The following is a 12,155-nucleotide window of genomic DNA, read 5'->3' on the forward strand; positions in this document are numbered from 1 at the left end:
GACCAGGCTGACATCATGCCAAAAATTAAGAAGTTATCCAAATCCTTTTTCAACTTTTTTGGCAGAAAAGGGATTTTATCAGTCCCAACACTGATTTTTTCAGGTCAGGATATCACTAATGATGCCGTCTCTCTTCATACACCACTGGAGTATTTCCGAAAGTTTGTGTCAGAAGATATGAACAAAATAGAGGACGCTGCAGACACTGGGGTAAAGGCTACAGCAACACACTTTGCAGCAAGTGCAATGACCGCCTCTGCTTCTCAGAGGACAAGAGCTGCCTTTGGGACTATCATAATTGAACATGGCTTTGATGAACAGAGCTAAATCACATAAATGCCAAGGTTTATTATTAAGTTCATCAGGTTTTGTAAATACACATAATAAATTATTTTTCAAAAAAATATGACTTGTCCAAGTATTAATATTGTGTGATTATTAGTGTATATAGGCTACTGTTACAATGTTGCAATATTACAACATTACACTATAAAAGTGTAAAAAAAAGATTTACATCTGCATTAGAGGCCTCCTACAACATCATGTAAAAGGTGGGGGAAAACCTGTATTGTGGTCTTTGAGGGTTAAACACTAAAAAATATAATTAAATGTGTATGTATATGGAATAGAACAGTGGTTCTCAACCTTTTTGGCTCCTGCTGGTCCCCCCATTATTCACAATAATATCTGAAGGCCTCATGATTGTTGAGGAAGTGCAATAAAATAGGAATATCTTTTTGTTGTTGTTGTTGTTCTGGCTTATTTTCATGCTTGTTTTGTCTTAATTTAAATAAGTTTAAGTCATCTTAAGGACCACTTTGAAGTTTGCGGAGGCCCCTTGTTTGAGAACCAGTGACAGAAGATAGTGTCTACTGCACGTTAGCTTGCTTATTTTCCTCAAGAGCACAATATATTTAAAGGGGATATATTCAATGTTGAATTCAGAAATAATTGTTATTAGCGACACTGGTGGCCAGTAAGTGAACTGCAGCAAGCAACTTATTTCTCATTCTCGCACTCGTGCACACGTAACGTACAAGAGACTGAACGTGATTCAAGGCCCCGATATACTCACAGCAAAGTTATTTTTCGTTCTTTGCTTAGAAGTAAAAAATACGATGGAAATACTTTTGTAGCGGTATACTGTTAACGGACATCCAGACGCCATCCACACTGAGAGTGACGTTTAGATGATTATTTAAATATATGCTGTTCCCTTTCCTCTCAATAATAAAATAAACAGAAAAAAATTGACAGTGGTGGCAAACCGTCTCAAGTTACGAATGTAACCAGGGTTCCCCGAGAAGGGGAATGAGACACTGCATATGGATTGACGCTATGGGTAACGGCATCAGTGTGAAATGGTGTGTCTGAAGTATGTGTGTGTATACAGGACAATTTCATTGGTCGATGACAGTCCTCACTACAGGAGGGTAGACAGTGATTCACCCCTTGATATAGTTGGATTCAACAGTCAAATAGGAAAGATTAAGATTACAGATAGAAACCAATATTACAGAGAATTGACAACATCCAGCAATTTAATCAGGTGAAGTGTTTTAAAAAAAAATTTTATATATATATATTCTGTTTGATGGAACACAAATGACACACTTCATTTTTTTTCTCTTTATCTGTATTTTAAAGACAGTCTGAAAAGCATATCACACCTCCATGTCAATGCATGATTAGAGCTAGTATGTGATCTGATGTAATTACTTCTCCACTACAAACGAGTTCATTGACCTACTACTTACTGTTTTTGCTGCAGCTCAAACTCAGCGTGTACACAGCCGAAACCTGCTCTCATAAATACACTCGTGCCATGCTGACGTCCTCTCTGATGTCATCAGTCATGGTGCATCTGGAACACTCTCTGTGGATTCAGCCTCTCAAATCCCTCTTGAGAACACAGAGACAAAACAATATGACGTGTCCCACAAGCTCCAATGTTATATGCATCTGCTTTCTAGAGCTTTAGATCAACAAAAAGGGGCTTACACAAGCTTCTGAAGCCTTACAGCAATTTGATACCATACAGTAGCTATCGCTGTTCAGAGACTGGTTGCAGTTTAATCCTTTTATTATGCATTATTTAAATTATATGTATTTTTGTTTGTCTCTCTAAATGACATAAAAGATAATTTTTACAGATAAATAAACATTTGCAGACAATTTAAATCAACTTGTAATGTTACATATTTGAGTGAAAAGGGGTATTCAGTGAGAGAGAAAAAAAGGAGGATGGGAATTGATTTTATCCACTGGTATTGGAAAACACTGGAAAACTAACAGTGGGCAGTACATACCAAAATAGCTCAAATAAAATAGCTTCTTTTTTTAAATAATAACATGAACCAACTTCTAATAAGGAAAGGAGCATGTTTGAAGAAAGTAAACAGGGACAATTTTGATTTCAAGTTGAGTGTTATATAAATCATACAGCACCATTTTTACCAGAATAATTGTGATTTTATCCTCTCTGGTTTAACATAAACATAATTTTCTGCAGGAAGCCACTTTTTAAGTCTCAAAGGAGTAACTGATTTGAGCCAAGAGCCAGAGACTTTTTGACAGCTGAATGAAACATATTTGGTCATTTTCTAAATCCTTTAATTATTAAACATGGCCTCTGGAAAGAAGATAGCATCAGCTTTTATAAAAAAGAAAATCCCATTTCTGCATTTTCCATAGGGAAACAAAGAAAGAGATTAAAGGAAAGAACTGATCTTGGTGCATCTTAATTGCCCTGATTTACAGGCACAGGAAATTTATCTTAATAACTCTGTTCAACAGCTTTAAAACAAATGCTCTGCGCTCAGGCACGAAATATGACTGCTATCTTGTGGTTATGATTAAAATCACTTCATAAAGCACTCACATGAAAATTTAGTATGCATTTTAAATGGCAAACTGTCATAACCTCCCACCCGACCTAACTTATCTTTGCTTGTAACACTGTTTACACTGTGTGCCATCTTAACCTTGGAAGGATGTGCCTTTCTGTGAAATACTGAAATACTAATCTTATTAGAGGCTCTCCGCTTACTCATACAACAATGTGCACACACATACAATCAAATAAGGTCATAAATACACAATATTTATCATGCAGCCATCTTATTCAGGCCACAGTTCAAAGAGAATACTCAATTCTACCCACAAGGCCTGGTTATGGGTTGTGCTTGGTTGTCATGCATTAACTGGTCATAACTGAGTGAGAAATATGAAAGAGAAACTTGAGATACTGTGGGTCTTTTACTTTAAGAAATTATTGTTGCTTTAGAAAAAAGACATGCATGCATTTCAGAAAAAAAACGAAAAAAATTAAGACTAGTCAATAAATAATCAGTTATCACAACTCTATTGTTTTTTTTTTTAATTATTTTTGAATTAATCATTTCATTAGGGTGATAGATGTGTGTGTGTGCTAGATGGTGATAACGTCACGTTTAAAAGACATAATCATTTTAAACGTGACTAATGGTCTCAATTATCATATCATTATGTTGATCCTCTTAAATTTTTCAATTTTATCATTGCTGCAATCTGTGATTCTACAAAGCATTTTGTACAGTTATAGGTTAGATTAATTGAGTATAGTGATGAACTTCAGTAAAAACGTATTTTGTAAAAATGTTAATCAGTTATTTTAAAGAAATTAAAACAGAAATAAAAAATTTAATGTTACATGTTTTAATGTTACAATGTAATGTTTAATGTTTTAATGTTATTTATATTCAAAGAAATGCTCTCCTTTTGAACTTCTTGTTCATCACAGAATCCTGAAAAAAGTGCATCACTGTTTCCACAAAAAAATTAAGCAGCACAACTGTTTTCAACGTTGATAATAATAAATGTTTCTTGATCACCAAATAAGCATTTTAGAATGATTTCTGAAGGATAACTTGACGCTGAAGCATGGACAAATGCTGCTGTAAATTCAGCTTTGCCATGACAAGAATAAATTAAATATATTATATTAAAATATAAAACTTATTTAAAATCATAACATTTCAGAGTATGAGTCCAATAATTCTGACTAAAATACACATTTTTTGTTAGAAATTAAGTGTAGCTTTAAAATATATACATGTAACACACAAGCAATCATGTTTATGAGAGCAGTAACAGTCAAGGCACTATAGCCCATTAATGTAATATAATAATTACTATGTTAAGACAAGTGAATTTGTGTGTTCTTCATACATCATACTAGTTAAGATTTTGTACTTTTGTTTTTGTTTAATATCATTTTTAATTCAGTTGTTTTAATTTCTGCTTTAAAATATAAGCAATCAGTTGTTTTTATGTTTAGAATTTAATGTTTAATTTTAAGCCTTTTTTTGCTTATAATGTACATTGCCTACATGGATACGTTTTCATAGGATTTATATTGTTTGAAGGACCGCATTGTATAGGATGTGGAATAATATTGTTTAAAATAATGAATTAAAATTAATTTTAAATTTGTTTAAAAAAAAGAAGTAATGAATAATATTAGGTTTCAATCTGATTAATCGGAATAATAATTGCAGTCCTTGATGTAAATCAAAGAACAAAAGAAATGAGAACTCACTCACTGCTCTTCACTGATTAACTTTTGTAGCTTGAATAAGGATCCATCTATATTCAATCTATAGTTTATGCACATACAATTTATAGTGAATTTATGTGTTTTAATGCCGGGACACATCAAGCCAGGCCGTTGACGCAGTCGCAGAACGCATGTGCTAGTTTGCAGTCGGCTGTATAATTCGGTCGAGTGTGTCCCAGGCTTTAAGTTCACTTAAATTAAAACTTCTTGTATTTTTAAACCATACAAATGTTACATATAATGGCTTTCAATTATATTAAAATGGATATAATTAATGGCTAAAATTGAGGGAAAAAAATACATTTAATAGAGATATCAGTAGTAGTATTGGTATCGTTGCTACTGCCTTTATTCATAGTACATAGTGCAATTAAACACATATTTAATATATACCATATTTACGTTGTTTCTACATTTGGAGATTCAATGTGAAATTATGATAATATAAATATATTGTATTAATATGCGATTAATCTCGATTGATTACAAAAAAAATAAGCCATTAATTAGCTTAAAAAGATTTTATCAACTGACAGCACTAATATTTGTATTTCAATGTCAATATTTCTATATTTGTAACCACACCATGTTTGTCCTGTACTGTAGTTTACTCTGGTAGCTGTAAAGTTAGATGCAGTAAAGTTGTTTTGGTTTTGGTCTATTTACATTTAGATGGTGCAACTCTTCTCACACCCCTCACCAGACAGATAGATATTGACAGATAAAGAAATTGTGTCCAAGCACATCGTTCACACAGTCATCGTTCAAGACTGCATATACTGAGCTATAGGCTTTACAGTAATAATCATCATAATAGATATCTCAGGGTTTTGGCTTTCGGCAACTGTGCTGTTAAACAACATCAAACTTTTGGATGTCTACACACAATCTTGTGTTTCAAAAAGCCTTCATGCTAAACACATATTTTTGTTTCATACATTATGCAGGCTAAACGATGTCCATTTCCATAATTCTGAGATGATAAAGTTTTGTAAATATTAAATTTTCAAAATATTGAATCATCTTCAATTATGAGTAATTTGACAATATTCTGAATGTCTGGAGAGTTGGTGATATTTGACTATTTTACCATACTAAAATACCTCCCAAGGTTTCTTGTTCATCCTACCAAAACCATTTAGAGAGTTTTTCCTTGCCATCATGAAATTGTAAGGCACTATTATTCAGAATCATTTTCATTTAGAAAAACTCTATAGACCTTGTGTAGCCCAGGCCTTTCTCAGCACTGCGATCCTTGTGTTCTGCCTGGTGAGATCTTACGGATTTATAAGTGAACCGCTCATTTTAAAATATTGCAGTCCACTGTCATCTGTCATGACATCCGCTTCAAACATTACAGTGCCCATGATCATTTTCATCAACTTTACAAGTTAATCCACTTCACCAGCTAATTACTCTGCGACAGCAATAGCCATAGAAATATACAGAGCTACCGCAAAAACGGAAGTTCAAACACAAAATTCTTAAGATGGCTGTGTGCTTGTTTCTCTGGCGCATAAGGTCTACATTCTTTTCTTTTTTTGTGAATGTTGGATGATCAGTATACTTAGACATAAAAACAGAGCTATAGCCTAAGGCGTTTGGTTAAGCCTTTTAACATTGTATATCCTGTGACTCATTCATGGTTTTAAATATTAATTTACTTTTAGCAGGATTTTTTTTATTGCATTTTGCAACATCCACTTAATAATAATGATTATCCAAAATCATTTAGTTGTAATTATAATGTTTCACTAGTTCTTTCTTTGAATTGTTTTTGTTAGTTTTTTCAGCATTTGTATTAGTTTTTGATGTGAAATAATTAGCTAAACTTTAAACTAATTCATTTGTTAAACACAAATCTCTCAGATTTAATTAAAAATATCTACATTTGTGTTTTGAAGATGAAAGAAAGTCATGAACATTATGAGGGTGAGTGTAACATGACTTCCACTGAAGGCAAGCTTAGAGAACCCAAGTGCAGCTTTATTTCAAAAACGAGATCAAACATAAAACAAAGGCGTCGCAAGGAACTTAATACATGAACTCACCAAACAGTGGTTACAGGTAACAATACTTGACAAGGATACATTGCAAACATGAGGGATAAAATACACACAAGACAAATGACTAGACAAGAGACACCTGTGAACAATGAAACAGTGAACCAATGACAACACAGAACACATGGTAGGATCACATGACTAGAACAGGGATCACATGACAGACATGAAACAATAACATGAAACAAAACCAAATCGTGACAGTGAATTATTGATGGGTGAACTAACCCTTTAATGTTAATATGAGCATAACAGCCTAGACATGATACATTTATTTACTATATTAATTAAATAGAATGTTTATGTATAAATATCAATAAAAACAGGTACTGACCTGAGCTGAAACTATTAACTCATTTTTGAAACCCATTTGCTGAAACTGAAGATGCATTGACTAATATTGTCAAATTCTGCAGTCTAAAATAAGAAGTGCACAGCATTGTTAAACAATGCCAATACATATTGCTGTTGTTTTTTAAAATTAATTTTCATCTTCTTGTGTAGTTACCACCATCAATGTTTTCAGTTACAAACCTCATGTTTTCTCCCTCATTCAGTCATTTTAGTTGCAACATTCGTCTAATGTTTTTTTATATGTTACTTGTTTCAGAATGTGCAGAGAACATTCAAAAGTAGCATTTTAAATTTCATTTTTGGGTGAACTAACCCTTTAAGTGCTAAACAATAACTTTGGCACATCCAAATCCAATGTTTACGTAATATCCTGTCTATATGTGTCTACTGTCATTCCATCATGTCTGGAAGATACCTGCTCCATGTGTAAACTGTAACAAAAACTATGTGTGAATAAATGTGTCAATTTTGTCTATCTTTTTTCAATGACTCCATTTACTGAGAAAATAAGCATTGTGGTCACTAAAAGTCTTTGCTTGGTTATATCGAAAGCTCTCTTGAAATTGTTCTAGATCATTGAAATGCCTAAAAAACAACAAAAAAAAAACTCTGAAACCAGTTTCAGTTTCCTGTCTTAACTTAGACTGGGTAAACCCAGCCCGATCTGCCGGCAATTTGATTTCGCCCTGCAGCTCAGGCTGGAAACCTATACATTTATCTATTCTGCTTCATTTACAAATTTGCGGGAACCAATCACAAACTGGCTTATCCACCTGGCGCGCTATTGGTGGGTTTAACACGATGACGATAGAGAAGCAACGAATCCAATTCCTTTTAACCTTTTAACGATGTTAAATGGCTTCTTTAATTAGTTTAGCAAACAAGTCGCTCGAGTGGGTGTAAATACCACTCACTTTCGTTTTTTTCTTCTTTTCTTCTTTTTTTTGTGTGCACAACCTGCAAAAATCGCTCGATGCCATTGCTGCTTCTGCAAAACCGCTGATCAATGCTACAAACCAACATGTTTGTTTTGTACAAACTGGAGTTTTCGCGTCTGATTGGTAAAAGGACTATCCAATTGCGTACAGAGTCATTTGAACTATGCCCGTTGATCATGCCTCTTGTGCAGCAGAAAATACAGAGCAGACTTCCCAGACTAATGTTCAATCTTAAAAGATTGAGCTTGGTCTGGTGATAGCCAGACTAGTCTTAACTGTCTAGTTTGATAAAATAGGAATAGCAATGCAGCAGGCTTCATTCAAAGCCCATATACAGCCTACGTAGTTTTTAATTAGGCCTACCAAGTTAGAAAATTATTTTCTCATCAAACAATTTCACATAAGCTTTAAACAACATGTCAGTTGTTAACTGTGGTAAGTGCACTAAATACTGGCCTTGTGCAAAATATTGATTTATCTGAAGTGTGGTGCAGAAGCACCCTTAAAATGTATAGGGCTCTATGCAGAAACACCAACTATACTGCTGCACCCACAAGTTAAACCATTCAACACGCAGTCCACTTTAAACCGAAAACTGAACATCTGAAAAATCAGTCAAGTAAATGCAAGAACCTCTTGCCAAGCTGTTTCATGGCATGTTGCCCAGCTAGTTGAGAGAAGCCTGTGGCATCTCGATTTTGGAAAGCAAAGAATTTATCATGATTTTTACTTCACACTTCCCTTTGAGGAAAGGGTAAGGGAATCGGTCTTTAGCACACATAACACCTTTATCTGAACTGCACTGTAGGAACATGCTCCCTCCTCCAGAGTGTTCTCCACAAGAGGAGGTCTAGCTTCTGGGTCCAGCTTTACTGCCCAAAGCAGAGGATACAGACAAGGTGAAGAGGTTACCGACTGAGCAAATGTCTTCATCAACCCCATAGAGTTTCCAACAGCCTCTAGGTTTCATCAAAAATATGGTCTACCACAGAGAATCGTGCACATTTTAATACATGCATAAACAAAGTATTCAAACACGTATTCTCTAACAACATGGTACCTACTGTATATCTTGTTCAATCGTAACCATACTGTAAAATGCTCATCTCATAAATGATGAATATATGCATACTGTTCATAAGAAGTCTCTTATGCTCACCAAGGCTGCATTCATTTGATTTTTAAAAAATCAGTTAATCAGTAATAGTGTGAAATATCATTACAATTTAAAATAACTGTTTTTTAATTATTATTATTTTAAACATCATTTATTTGATGAAAAAGCTGAATTTTCAGCAGCTGTTACTCCAGTCTATATATTTTTGTGGAAACCGTAATACTCTTTTTTCACGAATATTCAATGAATTTGGATGTTAAAAAGAAAGAGTATTTCATAATAAAATGTCTTTACTTTTCACTTTTGATCAATTTAACATGTCCTAGCTGAATAAAAATATACATTGCTTTCAGAAAAAGAAAAATCTCCCCAAACATTTACATGGGTTTACATACCATATATCATTTTCTTGGTTACACTTTATTTTAAGGTGTCCTTGTTACAGTCCAAGTACTATATAATAATACTATTAAGTACATGTACAGTAATATATGTTTAGGATTAAGGTTTGGTTTAGGGTTAGTTGCATGTAATCAAGCATATACTTTACTGTTATTACTATAGTAACTTATATGTGTATTACACAAAATGGCACTGTAAAATAAAATTGTACCCATTTTTTTCAGCCATAGGAAAACCAAGGAAAATTAATTGTTCAAAAGTTTTGGGAACCCTGGTGCATGTAACTACAGTATTAATATATGTACTTTCTTTTGCTTTGGCGCTTGCTAGATAAAATGGTCCAGCTACATCAGTCTCTGGAAATGTTCTGCTGCTATCTAAAAGTCTTACTGATGAAAATAGGTGTGTTGGCTCCTACCTGATGTTTCTTGTAATCTGTGATCATCTCCTTGGTCTTGTTCAGAGAGATGTTGTTTTCCTGGCACCATATTGCCAGGGTCTTAACCTCTTCTCTGTACTCAGCCTCCTCACCATCTGTGAGCAGACCAATGACTGTTACATTATTATCTGACAGTGTTTGAGTTACACAGACCGACACACATCTACGAATAACAAGCAGCAAATACAACAGTGGAATTTTCTTGTATACATGACCGAGGTGCACTCAACAACTTGTGTGATTGAGACAAAAAAAATATTTAAAAGCCTTCAAATTCATCTCAACGGTGGAATGAACTCCATTAGAATAGCTTTCGGTACCCTCAAAAACACTGAAAGACACAACTCTTCTGTGAGCAATTGACTTACAACTGTTATTACACTTGACCTCTACAAAACACTATTATCGACTTTCTGCTGTATCAGTGTCTGACTAACATCTTTGTAAGCTCATTCATTACTGACCAATTCTAGAACCATGTCATGTTATTCGCTCCTTAAGATGAATCACATTTGTTATTTTGTAATTCACTTATGCAAAAAAAAAAAAGAACAATTTCAATCTCAGTCAATCACACAGCAAAATCCTTTATTTTGCTATGCTTGAGCTTTAAACCAGTAGAGATGATCACACTTAAATGATTAACAATAAATACAGGATATAATCCATGTGACCCCCACCAAGCATTAGAAATAGAACGCTTTCAGAAGGATCATGTGACACTAATGACTGGAGTATTTATGTTGAAGATTCAGATTTGTCATCACAGGAATTAATTACATTTTAAAAAATATACAAAAGTAGAAAATATCTATTTCACATTGTAATAACATTTCACAGTATTACTGTTTTTACTGTATTTTTTACCAAATAAATGCAGCCTTGGTGAGCAAGAGACTTCTTTCAAAAACATTAAAGGGTTAGTTCACCCACAAATCTAATTTCTGTCATTAATTACTCACCATCATGTGAGTCAGCATCACATGCATGTGTCGTGGTGCTCACGTGACCAGCGACGGCCAATAGTGAGTGAGGCGACGTTCTGACGTAGAACCTGGAAGTAATGTGCTGTTTTTTGGTGAACTAACCCTTTAAAAACAACTTTCCAAACGTTTGAACCTTTTTTTGGTCAGCCATCACAAGACAACAACAAAGTATCAATGTAAGGGGTTGTTAACACGATAATGGTTTTAACTAAAAACTTTTTATTAGTTTTGGCCGTTCATTTACACGACAAAGGTGGTTTGGGGGCCTGAAAACGCAAACTTTGAAAAAACAGTGACGTTGTGAATGAGTACTACTTGTTCAGTCTATAGGAATGCGTGAGGACTGTGTTTGTGCTGCTCAAGATATTAAGTTAACTAACTCTTCTTCAGCAAAGTGTAGATTTACTGCACCGGAGGTGAATTATTTACATACGCCTAATTCTTACATTGCTAACTTATTTTAATTCTGACCTCCCCAACTACTGGTCTGGCATGCATAATACAGCATTTTAGTCGTTTTCGCGGATCCGTGTAAACTGGGATTGTTTTGACAACGTTGTCATCTGTACATGAAACTTTGCAAAAACGCGAAGGAAAAACATTTCCATTTTTAAGTACATCGTTATCCTGTAAATGTACCTAAATTTCAACACAATATTACTGATCAGTCTTTGCAGGTCTGCCGCTACTGTAGGCCAAGGTCAAGAAACCGCTGTGTTTTGTTTATTTGTTTGTTTTTTACAAAAATTTGAGCAATTTAAAATGTAATGGATATGGACACATTTCCACCTGCAAAATTAACAGGCAATTTTGTTTGAAATTAATTTAATAATGACAATGATAAATCGGATTACATTGAATTTATGGCATAACACAGCCTGTGGGCCACGCTCATTTCGCTTCCCTTGTGCATTGGTGGACTGAAGCACGTTTGTAATTGAACGCAGCAGGGTTGCAGGGATCATCATTATAGCAAATTCAAAGTGTCTCTGTCCATGCTTAACGATTTGATGAGACATGGACGAGAACAGGACAAGTCATCTGTCACTGACCTATTATTTAACGTCCATTTCAGCCACTCAGGTTTCCAGGTTTTGATAGAAAATTCTTCGATGTTGAAGAATATTAGCATTTGCTTTTCACACACACCAAAATCTGTTCAACACCATATTACCCTAATCAGCCTTGATGACCTTTTTTCCACTCAAATAAGCCCTAATTATACTTTTGGTTTAATCTCTGTGTTTTGGTCTCCTGCC

The 12,155-nt window shown here is 34.3% G+C and overlaps 1 long non-coding RNA gene across 3 annotated transcripts in view; it reads right to left on the bottom strand.

The window, feature by feature from the left end:
* Positions 1 to 1,765: 1,765 nt before the first annotated feature.
* The window catches only part of LOC306989670, a 174,190-nt gene continuing 163,800 nt past the window's right edge, over positions 1,766 to 12,155 (bottom strand). For all 3 annotated transcript variants that reach the window (XR_013795686.1, XR_013795687.1, XR_013795688.1), the window contains 2 exons: positions 9,890 to 10,005; positions 1,766 to 1,902 (listed from right to left, as the gene is read on the bottom strand). This is a non-coding gene — a long non-coding RNA (uncharacterized lncRNA). The remainder of the gene's footprint in view (positions 1,903 to 9,889; positions 10,006 to 12,155) is intronic.

Source organism: Phoxinus phoxinus, assembly GCF_949152265.1.
Source record: "Phoxinus phoxinus genome assembly, chromosome: 21".
Taxonomy (NCBI): domain Eukaryota; kingdom Metazoa; phylum Chordata; class Actinopteri; order Cypriniformes; family Leuciscidae; genus Phoxinus; species Phoxinus phoxinus.